Here is a 19,162-nt window from a genome sequence, read left to right as displayed (position 1 = left end):
CATCTCCAAGACTGAGAAATCTGAAACTTATTTCTAAGAACAAATCTTGAGTTCCCTTCCCTAAGATTATTTCCAACTCAAGTGAGGTCTATTAATTTTCAGCAGCCTGGTCAGGTGAAAGGTTTAGTGTTCACACATTGTCATTATGAAACAAGAATGCTATGATGTAACTCCTCTGCAATGCCTTCATTTATACATATTTGAATCACTTTGGACTTTGTAGCGTCAACAGCTTTCTAACTTCCCTTCAACCATAATTTATCTTGCTGGTTTTGACAATGGCATTGGTTATTTTTAATTCTCAGGAATGAGTCCTTAATTAGAACTGTCTTTTCTGATGTTAGAGCCAATTAAGAAAATACTTCAGAGAAAAATCACCAATTAGAATGCATATGAACAAGAGCTATTTCTAGGTGATAAATGCCATAAATAAATTCCATGATAATTGTTGATAATCGCTTTAGAGATCTCCTGAGGATGAAATCCTTGAGCATTTAGATTCTTTAAATATAGTTTGGACCACTAATGTCTTTATGTAACTTCTAACATAATGGAATTATTGCATTCATGTGATGCTGTCTTAAAAAAGAACTGCAATAGCTTGATGTAGGGCTTGCTTTGCTTATTGACATATAATGTCCTTTAAAAAGTGGCTAGTAATTCTACTCATGTGAAGTATGAAAAACACAAATAGTCACTCATCCATTCACTCAGTTATAATGCAGCAAAGGTATGAGAAATACCACTCAGATTTTATGATGCTTTGTTAATTTGTAGCCCTTTTGGCAAGATCGCTTTTCTTTTTTTAGTTAGAACTATAATGTAGTACTCTTTAGGATTTACCTACAGGCATTGAGGGGCAGTGGAAATGCATAGAAGTCACTGCTTATGAATTGAACTTTCAGAAGATTTTTTTCTCTTAAACATAAGTTTTTATTATATAAAATACAAACTCTGCTAATTTATTTTTAAGGTTCCTTAGGGTAACCAGAAAGAAGTTCTGAAATACATCCAGTATTTCAGAAAGAACTCTCTTCTTTCTTTATACACATAGCAAATCATTCATAAGTCTCTTTTTATGACCATGTAATGTTTGATTGGATTCATCAGATGTTTTTGTAAAATATTAAGTATATCCATAGTAGAAAATACTATACTGTAGGCTAGGATACATACTTCAAAGAATCCTTCTAAAATTGCACAGTGCAATAATACTATATTCAAAGCTTTTTATACCCTGAAGTCTATATTGAAGGCTAATTTCTACCTGAGTAACTTATTTAGGTACAGGTTTTGGAAACACCAAGAGCCATTTATGCAAATAGGTCCCAACCTCATTTCCCTGAGACTGAATTACAAAGAAAAGGGGAGAACAGAGTAAAACAGGTACAAACATCACTGGCCCAAGAGAAAAGAAGTTTCCTTCCCTGTTCCAACATATTCATGTCATATCTCTTCACTTTAGTATCTTTCATTCTTTTTTTTTCTTTTAAAGGAAAACATTTAATTGGGGGTAATTTGTTTACAGTTTCAGAGGTTTACTCCATTATCATCAAGACAGAGAGCTTAGCTATGTTCAGTCTGACATGTTATTGGAGAAGTAGCTGAGAGTCGTACGTCTTTCAGGCAACAGAAGTAAACTGATACACTGAGTGGTATCCTAAGCATAGGAAACCTCAAAGTCTGTCCCCATGGTAACACTCTTTCCATCCTAACAAAGCCACACCTCCTAATAGTGCCCCTCCTTATGAGATTATGGGGGCCAAGTACTTTCAGACTGTAACACCCTCCCTTTATTTCTACTTGCTCCTGCTCAGTCCTGTCAGAGGCAGGGTTTACATACACAGGTTTGAGGTTCAATAAACTTGGCATGATGAGTATCTAATTCAGTCAGGAGAAAACCTTAAAGGTATCCTCTAGCTACAGCTCAGTGGTCAAGGAGCTGTCTAATGTCTGCAAAGATCTGGGCTAGAGACAGAAAAGGATATTCTAACAGATTGCTTGTTGTAACATTTTTATTAGCATATATTGATTATACCAATTAGTGTACTTCATTGTGACAATAATTTTCCTACATGTACATAATGCATTTTGACAATGTTTCCCATTAACCTTCCTTGTTATCACTCAAACCTATTCCTCTTCTCAACTAGACCCCTTCTATTTTCATGCATTTTGTTGTGGTAGTGATTTTGTTGTTTTGTCTGGGACTATAAGTTTCATGAGGATCATTTACTAGGAGTTTTAGTAAGGGTTTGTTAGGAATGTTAGGAGCATGGGCACCTTACCAATGGTTATATCACTGAAGACAATGTCTCTGACTTTGACATCAACCATTAATTTTTGTGTGCCGACAGATCCATCTGAGTTCAAAAGCATGCCAGATTTTGTTGACTTCCCTTGGAAGCCCTTACCTGTTGAGAGGAGTGGATAGGGAGAGGGCTGGGTAGGGGGAAAGTAAGGAGGAACAGAAGGGAGAACTGTGGTTGGAATGTAAAATGAAATTTTAAAAAAATAAATATTTTTTTTAAAAAAAGAATGCAAAGCCATGTCTTGCTGGGAAGTAAACACTGGACACACACTCCCTTCCTCCATCTTTTGTAGCCTTTCTTCTCTATTTTTTTGTGATATTCCTGAGCCTTGGAGGGGGGATTTGGATACCTCATTTATGGATGAGCATTCTCCATTCCTTTATACTCGATACTTTGATGTTACAAGTCTTTGCAGTCACCATTAACCACAGTAAAAAGCAGCTTTTCTGACCAAAGCTGTTAGCAATTTCTTCTCTGTGGGCATAAGCAGTCATTTAGAAGGTCTAATGGACTCTTTTCAAGATGAAAATAGCATTGCAGTCAAAGGAAAACCTTACATTCCTTTTAAGAAACCAAACAGGACCTTGTTGCTAATTTCCTGCTGTTTTTTCTGACAGACTGTTACAGCTATTTTTTCTCCAGCTCTTTTTTCCTCACTGGCCTTCCCATAGCTATGTCAGCTTCGCCTTGAGAGCCCAGCATTCTGTCTTCTCTGGATAAGAAATAAAAGGCGCAAGATGTTAGTGGAAGAGGAGTACAGGTGAGTGATACACATGAGCTCGGCCTGCAAATCAAAAAGCACAGGAATGTGCCACAGACATTCACTGTATGTACACTGAGGGCTGAAGGGGAAAAGGTCACCCATGGCTGAAAAGTTCAGAAAAAATGTTTCATGGAAGGTGTTTACTTTGAGCTACACCTCCAGAAACATTATATTTGTTTTATAAATCGCAAATGTTAATTGATAAGTTTTAGGAAATGCTGATGAATATTTAGAAAAAAAGAAATGAAAGCTATAAGCTCATTGTTTTCAGGTAAATTTTCTGGTATATATATATATATATATATATAATCTTTTATGTGTGAATTTAATATCTACCAAATGATCATAATGTAAATAATTATTAATAATTAAATAATTTATTGAATCAACAAATACCCACTATGCTACTAACATGTCATTTGCTATGCCTGCTAGGTTTACAGTGTCTGCAGATAATAATAAACCAATAATATAAAATTGGGATTAAAGTAGTGTAGATGGACACTATAAAGTAGCCCCACACTAGCTCATAATTGGGTATAATAAAGGGTTCTTTATTTAGGGGTAGTCTCACAGATCAAAGTCCTCAGCATGAGTAGGAATTGAATCCATCAGGGAAAGGAGAAAGACTGAGACCATGCAAGTTTTACATCAGCATTTACAGTACAAGAGACCATGCTCAAGTGGGCTGGTATCTTACAGGTTAGGTTCCCACAACAAATTAATTTCAATTTTTGATGAATTTTTGCTTGAGAGGAAATCAAATTATTTACATGTTTTCAAGGTTTCTACAACTCAAACTTTCTACAGTAACCATCATTGCTTATGGAAGTTTGAACATGTCTATTTATCATGATAAAATAAATGCCTGAGGTCTGCCCTACCAATAGCAAAGGAAATAACTATATTGTTATTCCCTCCCAGTACTGAGCACACTCTCTGATTCTTTCATGTTTTAATTTTTGCCTGTTTTGTAGGCCCCAAATGGAATTGCTGTTTTAGTAAGCATTTCTCCTACTATTTCTATTACTATACAAACCTTCTTAGTTCATTAATCCAAGTTTCATTTTTAGATAAATCTGCAGAATTTCAACAGAAGAATGGGAGAAAGTTCTTGCAGTTCCCGGAAGTGGCAAGTCAGTGCCACATAAGTGACTCGTGAATGCAGTGTGCTGTGATGTTGACTGAACCTAGATACCTAGATATGTTATTGGCTGTATTGATATAAATGTTCAAATAGCTGAGGTGCACTGAAGCATGTAGCAGTTTTGAGGTGAAACAGAACGCTTTATTGCTTTTAGAGGATAGACAGCTTTAATAATTGCGAGGCATTCTGAATCCCCTCCCTTTGCTATCTTAATGAGAGGAAAATGCACAAGCTGGGTGAGGCTTAGGGGTCAGCAAAGCGTGATGGCAGAACGCTGGCCAGTACCACATGATGCTCCACCTCCCCTTGCCTCCGCCTTGAGCCTGGAATGTTCTAGATAAGAGTGGTTTTCGAATAAGGGTTTTCCATTTTCACACTAGGGAAGCTCTGCCAGATAGACCTCACTTTCTACAGCAGGAGACGTGAACGCGGTCCATTGCTTACAGTTCCCATACAGGAAGCAACCATCAAATGATGTGCATGGTTTCAGGGAAGCCTTGTATTCTCATCTGGGTAGAAAGCTTTGTATAAAGTCTGTGTTTAAGAATAAGCAAAGTGGCCTACATAAATGAGCTCTCTCTCTTTATATTCTACCTACATACATACCTCCAATGTATCTATCATTTTATCAGGTGATCTGTGGCCCCAAATGAGTCCTCTCTTCTGTGTATGAACAAAATTCATTACATATTTGTTATTCAGGTTAGTGTATTCACACTGTGGTGTTATGAGTAGCAATTCATTAGCGAGTAAGGAAATTTGCTCAGTGGAGCGTAAACACTACACATACTTGTATTCATATAGAGGGAAAAGGAGAGAGAAAGAAAGTGAGAGAGAGAGACCATGAAAGTACCATTTTAAAAGAGGAAATGTCACTGTAAAAAGCTCTTGCTTCATTTTATATGTCTGAGAATGTAATGAATTTTGACTGAAAAATGTACAGATCCCCTACCCTTTAGAGGAATAATGCATTTTCTGTAGTAAAATGATGTTGAACACCTGCATGTATATGCTTTCTCAATGTAGACAAAATATTAAACTTTCATCCACATGTCTCCTCACAAATAAAATGTGCACAATACAAAATATCACAGAGAAGCAAAGAAACTGAAAACCTATTTAAAAATTGTACAGCACAGCATCTGGAAAACTGTGCATAAATGGTAGTTGCTGTTGTTATTAAATAACTCAGAGCAAGAGCTTACAATAAAATGTGACAGGGATAAAGAATATTCTTGCACCCCTCCCCCCACTCCTCTCCCCCTCCCTCTCCAGTCCACAGAGCAGTCCAGGTTCCCTGCCCTGTGGTAAGTCCTAGGTCCTCCCCCCTCCGTCCATATCTAGGAAGGTGAACATCCAAACTGGCTAGGCTTCCACAAAGCCAGCACATTAAGTAGGATCAAAACCCCGTGCCATTGTCCTTGGCGTCTCATCAGCCCTCATTGTTCGCCATGTTCAGAGAGTCCGGTTTTATCCCATGCTTTTTCGGTCACAGTCCAGCTGGCCTTGGTGAGCTCCCAGTAGATCAGCTCCACTGTCTCAGTGGGTGGGTGCACGCCTCGTGGTCCCGACTTCTTTGCTCATGTTCTCCCTCCTTCTGCTCCTCATTGGTAGAAGGGTGGGAGGAGGGGGAGAAGGGTGGGAGGAGGAGGAGGGAAATGGGAGGCTGGGAGGAGGTGGAAACTTGTTTTTTGTTTATGTTTTTTTTTTCTTCTTTTTTTAATAAAAAAAATTATTTAAAAAAAAAAAAAAAAAAAGAAAAGACACTGAATGACCTACCTAAAATCAAATGCAAGAAGATTCTTATGTGTCATATGAATGGCCTTACACTCACATATCTGCCTGTCTCTGTCTCTGGTGGCAATAAAGGTATAAGCCACCAAAAAAAAAAAAAAAAAAAAAAAAAAAAAAGAATATTCTTGCAGCACCTGGGTGGAGACATCCTTTTGATGCATTTGTCTTATCCTTAGACAGAGACCTGCCTAGTTTAAAATTTGAGCAGCTTCTGCTGTGGTGTCTCTCTTTTGTCTGGGATCTCTCAGATCCAATCGTGTGAGAATGTGTAGAAACAAAAGATTCTGGACACTGTTATATAATTTGTTAGGTTGAAGAACATAATATCTTGATAGATTCTCCAGGCCCCAGTGGCTGACCCCCCCGCCACCTATCAGCATAGAGATAGCACTAAATGAACCCAGTGAACTAAATAAGTAAGCAAGTAAATGGGTGGTGGGTTTGCTCAAGAAGCATGGTATGTGTGTGTGAAACAGTCAAGAAATTAAAAAAATACATGTGGTGTCAAAAATATGGCACTTCTTTGGCAACTGAGGAAGTCATTGCATTGTTTCTCAGCATCCTAGGTAAAGTATGGCCAAAGATACGCCAGCTCCTTTGCTGCAAGTGGCTCCTAAGACCATCATTCTAGATGAATCCTGCCTCACTCCTGTGAAGAGAAGAGTATGTGAACACACAGGCCTGGCTGAAACCCTCTACCTCATTTACAAGCATTAAATTATGCCCCCTTTCTGAAAAATCATATGCTATATGTTTCACTATTCATCAGACCTAAGTAGTAAAGCAAATGTTTCTCCCTGTGTCTTTATTTCTGAACACTCTCATGTTACATTAAGCATTGGTGAATAAATATGATTCTTTCATGATCTGTCTTTTATTTCATGACTCCTGGCTTAGCTCGTGAATAACATAAGTATAATGTATGACTTTTTATCCTTTCAAATGGATTGACCCTCCTATACCAGAAATGTGAATTCAAGATTCACATCCTGAGTTTCCACAAAAGGATCAAACTTCATTTGCCTAAAGGAACAGAACCTTCGACAGCACATCTGTGTATTGTCTTTCTCTTCTTCCTGCTTCTCTACACCTGACCTTTGTATAAGCAAAACATTGATTACTTAGCCTCATTTAAACAGTTGTGGCTACTATACCTATTGCAACGTTAGATCAACAAGACAAAGCATACTGATGCATTTATTGGAGTTTTATATGAAGTAGATACTGCTAAAAGGAGTAGCCAAGGCCAAGAGAAAATGGGTTTATGTGTACAAAATTAATTAATGTGTACATCTGATTAAAGAAATCAGTAGTGTGGAAATGCAGGATAGGACAGGGACCGTTTGGACGGTGACAGTAGTAAATGGCATGTATCCAACAGGGCCAATTTGTCCAGAGCCCCTTAGCCTCTGTGGGTCAACTTCCTCACTGCTTACACTGTCTCCAAAAATGGTCTCAAAAGAACAGTCTCAAAAGATGGTCAGAAATTTAATCCTAGGAACAGAACAGACATCTCTGCAGGTTTTATGACTAGCTTGGTAGGGGAGGAGTTGCTTCATGATCCACCTTGGGAGACAAAGGAGAAGGGAACAGGTCAGAGATCTTGTATCTGAAGTCCTTCTAGGGTCCTTTGGTTTAAAGCTGTCAGCCTGCCAATTTGCCATATTTCTGGCTTACATTCTAGGGCTTTGGTCCTCTATATCCCTTACTTGGATTAACCTCCTGCACAAAATGCCTTTGTACTCTTTGACTAGGGCTTTGCTCTGGAGAAAATCGAAGCTTAGGCAGCTTCAGATTTTCCGTTGGGTGTTTTCTTATTTCTACTTCCGGAGTTATTCCTTAGAAAGTGATCACTAGGGACCCAGGCTTTCAGTAATTTGATGTACCCAGAGTAATGTAGACTTTCAGATACCTTGGTTTCCTTTTGTGAAGGAGGAACAGTACGGACAGGGGAAACAGAGGCATTTTAACCTTATTAATCAAGAGAGTTCAGAAAACTTCGTAAATTGGTTTCATTTGCTTTAAACTAGCTCAGAGAAAAGGAACTGTTCTTGAAGAGGGATTATGTTTGCTTTGTTCAAAAGATGGGTCCTCATGTCTGCTCAGCCAAAGCTAATGGCATATGCAATTCCTGTTTAGCTCCCTTTCTTAGGGAGCCTCCTTGTTTGCTTTTTATGTTTCTGTCTGTAAATTGATTAAAGGTGGACTTGCTGGTTTTGTTCCCAAATAGACACCAGAGAATTGTAATTATATTTCACAGCAGGTCCACAATTTCTGCCTTAGAGAATATAATTAAATGCTGGAGACACAACCTCCTCCTCTTTTGGAACCAAGAGCTGTGTTTTAGGCTGTTGGCAAAATCTCTAATATGCACCCTCCACCCGTCATCAGATGGGTCTTGGGTTTAAGATTCCTACCCTCATGCAGAATGCCAAAGTCTACAAAATAAACTGCAGTGTGTGCATGGAATCGTGTTTGGAAATAAAGAATGAGGTGAAAATACAAACTAACTTTAGCCATCCTCTGTCGTCTCGGGGTGAAAAGAATCAATATAGATGGCCCGAATTAGAGACTACTAAAATTAGATAAAGTCCCCCGTTGTAAAAACGACATGGCGAGGTGAGGTGCTAGAATTTTCATGTTATAAAATGGGAGACTTGAACCTCAGAAAAATAAACACATCCCGAATGTCAGCACAGCAGCTAAAACCCAGAATGTGTGTTCATTTTCACTGTCTACTCTCTAATACTATGCTTTCCCATCCTGCCTTTTTAAAAATTATTATTAGGCACTTGACATTCTCCTGTATGATTTCTTGAATATCTACTTTGCTAGGGTCACCAGATCTGCAACTGCTTACTTTGTATGGAGCCTCTACTACACAGATCATTCCAAAATTCTTGGGGCCGAGATAAAATTTGAATTTCAGAGTCTGCCACATTGCTCATAAACCATCTCAAGGTATCATATTTTAAGTCCCTTTGACATTCCACTGCTTGCACAAAATAGTGCTAAAATAAAGAAATATGGCTTTAATTAATATACCAAGATATTTAAATTCAAAACAGAGGACAGGACATGAATGAGAAGAAGAGAGATGCATAAGGATTGTGGTTATTACAGTAATGACAAAAGCTGGCATGACACTTACTGTTTGCCAGGCATTGCAGTAAGTGCTACCAGCACCATTAGATTTAATGCTCCCAATTGCTCTGAGGTAATGCCTCTGATGTGAGAGGAAACTGAGGCTTAAAGAGACTGGTTCCCATAGTAACAGGCGTTCTCTCTTAGGACTAAAATCATAAATGTATACTTATCTGATTCCCAAACTCAGTGTTGCTTCTTCCTTGCATTTTTCTACTCTTTTATTTGTTTGGAATCAAACTTCAAATCAATAGGTTCCAGTAGGCCAGATCATCCCAAATCAGACTAGACTTATACATGTTGAAATTGGTGGAAAAGCTTTACAGATGTGTTATAAGAACAGAAAAGACTCAGTATAGAGGGAAAATTACTAATGTTAAGAAAACAGGTCCAAAGAAATGAGAAAAGGCAAATCTATTCTTTTTTTTTCACCAATATTTTTTTTTATTGAGAAAAGGAGAAAAAAAAAACAAGTTTCCACCTCCTCCCCGCCTCCCATTTCCCTCCCCCTCCTCCCACCCTTCTACCCCTCCCCCCACTCATCTCCCCCTCCCTCTCCAGTCCAAAGAGCAGTCAGGGTTCCCTGCCCTGTGGTAAGTCCTAGCATGGGATAAAACTGGACTCTCTGAGCATGGCGAACAATGAGGGCTGATGAGAACCCAAGGACAATGGCACGGGGTTTTGAACCTACGTAATGTGCTGGCTTTGTGGGAGCCTAGCCAGTTTGGATGTTCACCTTCCTAGAAATGGACGGAGAGGGGCAAATCTATTCTTAAGCAATATTAGAAACCACTTCATGGGGACAAGGAGAAAAAAGTCAATTTCGAGTCTGGTCTACTTAATTCTTTAATCTTACTGTGTTTTCTCATTTTGTTTTTGGCAGAATAAATAGAATTTCCAAACACTACAGGCCCTTTCTGTCTGCTCTAAAAGTAACATTTTTCAAATCTATTTTATGTATATTGGTGTAAGTGTGTCACTTTTTCTGGAACTGAACTACAGACAGGTGTGAGCAGCTTTGTGGGTGTTGGGAATTGAACCCAGGTCCTCCAGAAGTGCAGTCAGTGCTCTTAACCACTGAGCCACCTCTCCAGCTCCCTCCAAAAAATAATATCTACTGGCTTTTCTTCTTCCTAATACAGGACAAAGCAATTATGTGGAGAATATTTTGATCTGAGCCAAGACAGAGCTGAGACTTCACGTTGCTGCCTGTTCTCTAGTCCTTTGAATTTCCCTAACATTTAAAGGTTTGTGACCGTGGGAAATGCTTACACCCAACAACTTTAATATGATTTTGTGTAAGCTCCAGGATATTGACATGAAACATTTAGCACAGGTGTTCTAAGATGACTGGAAGGCATTGGAATGTGTGAAATCTTTTCCAGGAAAATGTCACAACTGCCCAAATGGTCAGCTACAGAATTTCACATGTTGGAAATAACTGGTATGTGTCAATAGCTATCGTCTCCAACATTAGAATCATAATTGAACTATATGTCATCCCAATCTGAAGCAGGAGACATCTCCAGATGTTTAGATTTTCTCCTTAGCTAATTCAGCAAAGAAGAGTTTTCATTAAAAAAATCTAATTGTTACAAAGGTACCAGCTTTAACCTATTACATAACGATGATATAGGCCATAGAGATTTGAACCTGGCTTTTGATAAGGACTGGAAACTTTCACATTAGGAACACACCCTCTCTTCCACAGGAGTATAGATTAAGCCCGACCAATTTCCTACCCCTAGTGCATTGTTGACCATATCTGAAGTTCCTGTCAGGTAGGATACTGGTATGGTGGTATTAGAAGTAGCTCATAGCCATAGATATACTGAGGAATGGACACGGGAGGATCAAAGCAGGGGAAGGTATGAAAGAGAAAGGACTAGATAGAAAAGAAGATAGGCTCCTTTAAGTCAGGGGTGCCACAAAACTGCATTAGTAAATTTGCAAAAACCAACTATGTTTCATTTAAGAAAGACCTTTTTCCAGTTACTTTCTTTTCTCTTTCCTAACAAATCAATAATGCCAAGATTTTTCCTCTCCTGTTGAGTTTCTAAAACATGAATCATGGAGTTTGTCAATATCACCAGATTCTCAGCATTGTTTTTGAAACAATTATTAAGAACATAATTTTATCTACAGTAACTGCTCTAGGGGTTCAAATTTAGATCAATTTCAAAATTTCCCATGTCACACATATTCTATGCCCTCTTTGGATGTCTCAAAAAAAAAAAAGAGCTATATAGGAGCATTGTATTAAGAAAACTGAACTTCTTTGACCCTGTGGGACTCAAACTTTTCCAGTGGGAGACTTCTGGAATTCAACTATTGAAAGAATCCTAACTTCATCCAGGTATGGATAATAACTCTATCTGAGATTAACCTGGATATGAACTTGGAGAGAAAAAGGCAAAAGCCAGAAAACTAAATTTTAAATTTAATTCCCTTGACATTTAAAGTCACTAGACTTTCACCTACAAATAGATTGATGTCTTGAACTTTATTTTCCTTCCTATTTTTAGAAACATCAGAAACTAAATTAAAGGCAATTTAATCTTGTCTTCATATTACTATAATATCTGAAGAACCTGTGATTGACTCTACGGAACAAAGTAACTTCTTTGATTGCAGTGGAAAACAGTGGTCTTAAAATTAACTGAAGAATGTGGTGGGCTTTTGTGTTACTTTTTATTGGACAATGGAAGTAGGAGATCAATTTCAAGTTCTCTTGGTCAATACCTACAGTATTCATGAGTAATACCAAGATGCTGTCCAAATAATTGTTGTAGATTTTGAGGCTATCTTGATGCCAGTGAAGAAAAAGGTGTCTTTAAAGGCTGCAGGCAATCTACACGTACAAAGGAGCTGATGATATCATGGGGTATCTATCAATGAAGTGATTTTGTCCAACGCACTATAGGAATAAAAGTTGGGGGAAAGTGATCGTCTAGAAATACATTTTATATTCTCATGGTGCTTTGTTCAGATGGTAGGAGCTTTATTGATGTATCGTTACTGACTCCCTTGTCTCACAGAGGTTTCAACACAGAAATGATTTATCTTACTGGAAAGATAAGACGCAATAAAGTGAGTTCTTTGGAGTTTCTTCCTTTTACCTTTAGGAATTATTATGTTTTTACTGAATGTACGTTGTTAACTGCCCAATCTTTTTGCCCACATAATGAGCAAAATCCCACAGGGAGGTGTGTTTGCAGTTCAGGTACACCTCTTACTCAATGGGTAACCCATAATGCCTATAAATAAAGATAAACTCTCCAAGGTAGTCTTCCTATAATAGCATTAATATATTGTATATCGTTAGCTTTAATTCCGTTTGTTTTTCTAATGCTTTAGAACTTATAGCTGTAATGAAATATGTTGATGACCAGGTCTCTACAGTTCTCAAAAGTTGACATTGGTTGATTTTTTTCTTTTTGAATCTTTCATGTTTTCCTTTCACATTATAAATATGATTGTAGATTCTTATTGGTTTTAACCGTTCCACGTTCCAAAGTAAAATCCACTGTCAGCAACTGCCAACTGACAGGCATGCACTCCTCTTTTCCTCTTAGCACAGATTCAAAAGTACTTAGACTATTAATGGAATGTGATCCAGCAATGGGTTGAAGTCTAGATCTTAATAATAAAATGGAGGAAACAAAAAATAAACTAAACTCAGCTGACAAAATCTACCTAAATCTGGGATAGCAGCCTCATGTTTCCACTGCCATTATTTGGTCACCACGACATTCCTGTTCAAAGCAACTTTTCCTCTTCCAAGTTTCTACCTGTCATAAATTTTGCCACAGCAAAAAGAAAAAAATAATATGTTACTCTAACTCTTCAGGTTTTTCTAGTTACCGACTGTACTGGCTAGTTTTATGTCAAGTTGACACAAGCTAGACTCATCTGAGAGGAGTGAGCCTCAATTGAGAAAATGCTTCCGGGGCTGGAGAGGTGGCTCAGCTGTTAGGAGATAATGCTTCTATAGCATCAAAGCTGTAGGCAAGCCTGTAGGGCATTTTCATAATTAGTGATTGATGTGGGAGAGCCCAGTCTATTATGGGTGGTGCCATCCCTGGTCTGGTGGTCCTGGTTTTCATAAGAAAGCAGGCTGAGAAAGCTGTGGGAAGCAAGCCAGTAAGCAGCTCCCCTTCATGGCCTCTGCATCAGCTCCTGCCTTCAAGTTTTTTCCCTGCATGAGACCCTGCCTGACTTCAAAGATCTCTGACCCACTTGAAGAATGAGTGAAGAGCCATGTTATCCCAGGGAATACAGATATCTGGGACACACCCTTTTGTTTGATCTTGTTATTTAGTTTCCATTAAAACAACAGTTTAATGAATGTCAGGAAAGCATTCATGTTTTGACATGAATCCTTGGGGGATAATGGAGTAGACAAAAAGCTAATACAAATCATACTAACAGCAGCAATTAAAATACTGCAATGGAAAGGCCATGGCCTAGTCATTGTTGGTAGCAATTACACTAGAAGTTCTTCACCTTACATTACCATCATTATTCTTTATTCTTTAGCACAGTTAGACTCACCCACACATACTTACATATAACACACACAAACACACACACACACACACACACACACACACACGGAGAAACTTCCATATACCAAGGAATCCTTAATTCTTAAGGATTATGTTGAACAGACTTCATCACAAAGAACTTCAAAGTAGGCTAACTATTGTTTGAAAAGTAGTCATATTTCTTGAAATAGTTCCAGAAATAAAGGGAGAAGTCTAGGTCATTAAATAAAAATGATTTGATTTTCTAGGGTCTCAAAATTATAGGTAAATTGATATTTTTCAATAATTAAGATTCTAGGACATCCAAAGGCTTAAATCAAGATCAGTGAAGCCTACAGATTCTGGGGTTTGGAGATAAACTTCAGCTAATGCTGCTCAGACCTGTGCTAGGGAGTTACATTAATTATAATTGAATATAACTCTATTATGGAAAGGATGACTTCTAACACACATTTTACTCGCTCTGCTCAGTTTTTTGTATATTAAACTCATTCCACTGCTTAGCATTATCCTGTGAGAAAGTGCTCCTTTCAAAAGGACAATTTATTTTCCTTTCTCTGGTGGCAATACCCAAGAGCAGATTTCCAGCTCTTAGGGAGCCATGGCCAAAGAGCAGGGAAAGCCAGGAACAGTGGAGAGATATGGCTCAATAAGCAAGCTACAATGCTTATGGAGACCTGCATAAGCAAGATTCAAATAAGCAAATAGCTCTAAGAGCAGTAAGAAGGATGAATGCTTCCAGACCACGAAAGCCTGAATCGAGAAATTTCAAATGAGAAGATTCACGAGGAAGTGACAGGCAAGGGAGATTGCTATACCGAGAAGTGTGAGCGACAGCTGAAACTTCACTCTTTAAAAAAATAATACCCAAACAGTACTTTTAAAAATTACTTTTGAGACAGAGTCTTACTTAGTTGTCCAGGTTGGTATCAATTTGATGAACTTCCTGCTTTAGCTTTTTGAATGGCTAACAATCACACTCTTGAAATCTTGATTAAAATTTCTAGCTGACATCTTAGGCTTTATGTGAGTGCTTCATAAGCCTCACCCAAGTCATGGGATAGTGATATATTTCTACATTTGCTATAAAATAGACCTTCTATGTTATTGGTCTTCTAAATGATTGCATTGATTTCTTATAAAAGTCTATAAAATGAAAAAATCTATAAAATGGAAGACTTAGACTTGACGATTCCCAACATTTCTTCTACCTCTGACATTCTCCAAGTGGTCTACATAGGACACTGAGTTAGAGGAACCTTAGATAAGCAGCTCATTATATGGAGATGTATGTATAATTAATGAGAATTTATGAGAAATGGCAGAATGAAGGATTAAGAGGAGCTCAAAACTGAGGTCTGAGTTCGAATAGTGCAATAAAGTTTCTTATGTTTGGATCCAAATGTTCTTTTTCCTTTTAGTTACTGAAGCAAACATGGAAAGAATGATGGCCCAAGACAGTGAGGACAGAATGAGTTGCTGAGAAGCAGCTTGATGTCACTCTTGAGACACAAACAGATTATCCTTACAGAGAAAGCTGCGGTTGCTCTCAGGTGTGGTCTAAAAGGACTCATTGTACATCTTAGAGGCACATTCCAAGGAGGTTGCCTCCGGTGTTGCGTGGACTTCTTCAATAATTTCTCACTCTAGTGATGATTCCTGCTCGGTTATCAGTTTGGTTTTTTCAGCTGACTGGATCTCAAGCTATTGAGAAGCAATGAGGGAGCGATGGCTGGTCTCAGAGCTGAGCTACAATGGATTTAATTGGCTATAAGATGCTCTGGCAGAGAAGAGAGAGGCAGGCCAGGCAGTCCCAGAATGCTGATGTGCTGATACAGCTGTAATGAGGCAGGAAGAAGATTGCATCAAGGATGTCTCCAGATGGGTTTACTTTGTTGAAATTAAGTCGGGAAAACCAGGAGAGCCCTGAAAATTACATTTTCCCGATAGACAGCAGAAGGGCTGTCACAGATGTCTGTACATTGAAGGGATCCTGGACTCTGTGCAGTTCTAACCTTATACGGAAAATGACCTCAGTTCTTGTCACATCTGCTCATATATTCCCAGGGCTACTGCTTCCCGTTTTGCCTGAATGGCAAGGTGACACAGACTAAGTTTCCTGTTTAAGGCTTTTGGAAACTAATGGCTCCTTCCTGCTGCAGTTCTGGAAGTGCAGGATGAAGGGATGTAGAGCGATACAGGATGTAGAGGGATCTAATGCAGAGGATTAAGTGATGCTGTTGGGAAAGGAGCTGAGAGAAAATCTTAAAGATCACAGTTGGGGTGCACACTCCTTCTTCTGCCTCCACATCACCTTCGGTTTACTCAAAATTAGCTCTCATGTGTACTATCACATGCACAACACCACTGTGGTCTCTCTGTGTCCCACTAAATGTTGGAAATAAAGCTATTGCTTAGTGGCAGACAACAATCCACCTAAACTAAACACACCATTAGGGTAAATGAATGTAGATAGACTAGCTTGAAATGCCGCTAAAAAGAAAACTGAAAGTTTCCATTTCAGAAAAATGTTTTTTGTTTTTTTACCCCAAAGCTACAGTAAAGGTTGGAAATATGAATAGTCAGGCCACTAATCCCCGAGCAGAGTAAAGGGGGTAGAGCTGAACACAAGTAGTCAAAACCAGTTATAACAACTCTTCATCCCAAACATTCTCCCTTAGTCCACATAGCAAGGTGAATACACCTTCTCTATCTTTGTGAAAGATAATTTGTTCTCAGGAGGTTTTTTAACAAGATCTAACTGTTACAGCTAGCTGTCAACATGAGGCACAATAGTAGAGACAGTGAAGGGTGTATTCAAGCAGTTCAGGTTTGGTAGAGGCTACACTGAGAGACCTAAGGTAAAATGGCTTCAGTAATATAGGAATGTGCTTCTTTTCACATGAACAGATTTTAGGAGATCCTCTCTGAGATAGCTAAGGAGTGCACAAAGCATACTTAAACCTGCTGGCATCTGAATATTCCCGAACAGCCTTTTTAGTGACTTTCTGGTGGATTATTCTTTGAACAACTTGTACTCTTGTAAAGGATTTTTTTGTGTGATTCTTAGCAATATGGTTGAGTCACAGAGAAAAATAGATCATGAAAATAGAAAAAAAACAAGTAAAGAAAGAACACAAAGAGAAATAAAGAAGGAAACAAACAATTCATAAATTCAGAGAATAGGTGTCATTCATTAACAAACCCAAAATTGCAATAATTATCAGACGAAAACTAAAATAGAGTTTTTTATCCTCCTCCATGGAGTTGTCAATATGATGTTAACAACTATGAATGTGGACAAAACACACAAAGTAATTGCTTTTCACGCCATAAACAATCTAGTTATATGATATCTGAAATGGGATAATCATATAGGTGCTTCTTGTTTCCCTTACCTTGGGCCAAGAAGCACACATCATCATGTAGTGCTGAAGGCAGAGCTCAAGTAGAGCAGAGCAGGCTTTTTGCAGAGCAATGTCAAAAGTGAAGAGCAGGGACTTGGGGACAGCTATGAGAGAAGAGACACCAATAAGATTTAGAAGTCCCAAGACTTTATCAAAGCTGGGTAACCCTTTATCAAAGATGAGTAAGAACCAAAGGTAGGCAACAAATGTGACAGGTGAGATCCTGTGCAGACCAGGATATAGAAATGGGTACAGAGTAAGAACTCTATAAAGGCCATGGGTCGTTCAAAGATGGGGTAGAGAAGAGCACCAACCTAGGCTCAACTGCGTTAGGCAAGCAACTTGAACCTTCATTCCAGATCTCAAAACAATTCTAAATTAACAGTGAGAATCACTTTCTAATTTACCAAATATGATGTGGGAATAAAATGTAAAAAACACCCTCCCAAACAAAATAAACTACTGCAAGATCTGATCAATAAAATACACCATTGTTTAACTGTGTTCCAAAAAAGTTTTGCAGACCATATAATTCAGTATTTCTGAAATGCATCAACAATGTTTAAAGCAAAATATTAAATATGACAGGTAGTCAAAGAATTGGACAAATGTGTCCTATGAAAAACATGCCAAGACGGTTTCTATGACAATGTACCAGTGATGGGTACAAAGGACTTGAAGTCCCTTTGAGAGTCAGCAGATCCACGGTACTCTAGGCAGTGATACCCAAGAACCTTTTACTGGTTTTCTCTGAAGTTTTAACTTCAAGATATCTTGGGGTTCAAAGCAGAACAGAGAAGCAATGATAAATATGAAGAATAGTTCCCATTGCTATCACGAGATATGCTCAGGGGGCAGAAAGTCTCAAGACCAAATGGGGGCTGTTTGTGCAATGTTCTTGAGTGACCTAAACTAGGGAAAGAAGCATCTTGCCTGCAGCATTCCCTGAGCAGACAGAGGCATTCCTGCCAGGGGAGTAAACAAATGTCTATGTTCCCATAGAATCTATGGGATGAAGGTTCATGCATGCGGATGGTGTAGGAAAGTGTATTATATTCAGGCTATAGGTTTTATTACTAAAATTATCAAAAATTTGAAACAAACTTTTGTAAGTGCACTCTAAGACACAATGAAGCTATGAGAGAACCAAAAGGAATTGAGATGAGAAATAGGAACATTTTTTTAAAGGAAACTTTTGAAATGAAAGTTGTAACTTTATTTTTTTATGTTGAGTTATTTTTTTCTTTCTTTCTTTTTTTTTAATATTGAGAAAAGGAAGAACCAAAAAACAAGTTTCCACCTCCTCCCAGCCTCCCATTTCCCTCCCCCTCCTCCCACCCTTCTCCCCCTCCTCCCATCCTTTTCCCCCTCCTCCCACTCCTCTCCCCCTCCCTCTCCAGTCCAAAGAGCAGTCAGGGTTCCCTGCCCTGTGGTAAGTCCTAGGTCCTCCCCCCTCCGTCCATATCTAGGAAGGTGAACATCCAAACTGGCTAGGCTCCCACAAAGCCAGCACATTGCGTAAGATCAAAACCCCATGCCATTGTCCTTGGCTTCTCATCAGCCCTCATTGTTCGCCATGTTCAGAGAGTCCAGTTTTTCAGTCACAGTCCAGCTGGCCTTGGTGAGCTCCCAGTAGATCAGCTCCACTGTCTCAATGGGTGGGTGCACCCCTCGTGGTCCTGACTTCTTTGCTCATGTTCTCCCTCCTTCTGCTCCTCATTGGGACCTTGGGAGCTCAGTCCAGTGCTCCAGTGTGGGTCTCTGTCTCAAGTCATAACTTTAAAAGGAACAGTTCAATACTGGGCTTCAAATGCATTAGATGCTGGAAAATGAAGGGCCAGTAATAGAAATTACTCAAACCGAAGGATGAAAATGTACATTCAAAATGAACAAGAAAGGCCTCTGAGGCACATGAAACTTTGTGCTATAGTAGATTGGGAGTAACAGCAGAAACAGGATAATGAAGAGCTTAGCAAGCCTTGCACAGAAGTGGAGCTGGGTAAACTCGTAAAAGAAATTAACCTACTGATCTAATAAACTCAGAAAAG

Source organism: Microtus oregoni, unplaced genomic scaffold (genome assembly GCF_018167655.1).
Source record: "Microtus oregoni isolate MIOR12 unplaced genomic scaffold, Mior012 000000F_ref0000247, whole genome shotgun sequence".
In the NCBI taxonomy this organism is placed as follows: Eukaryota; Metazoa; Chordata; class Mammalia; order Rodentia; family Cricetidae; genus Microtus; species Microtus oregoni.
The sequence above is the reverse complement of the archived record's forward strand: the minus strand, read 5'-3'. Positions refer to the sequence as shown.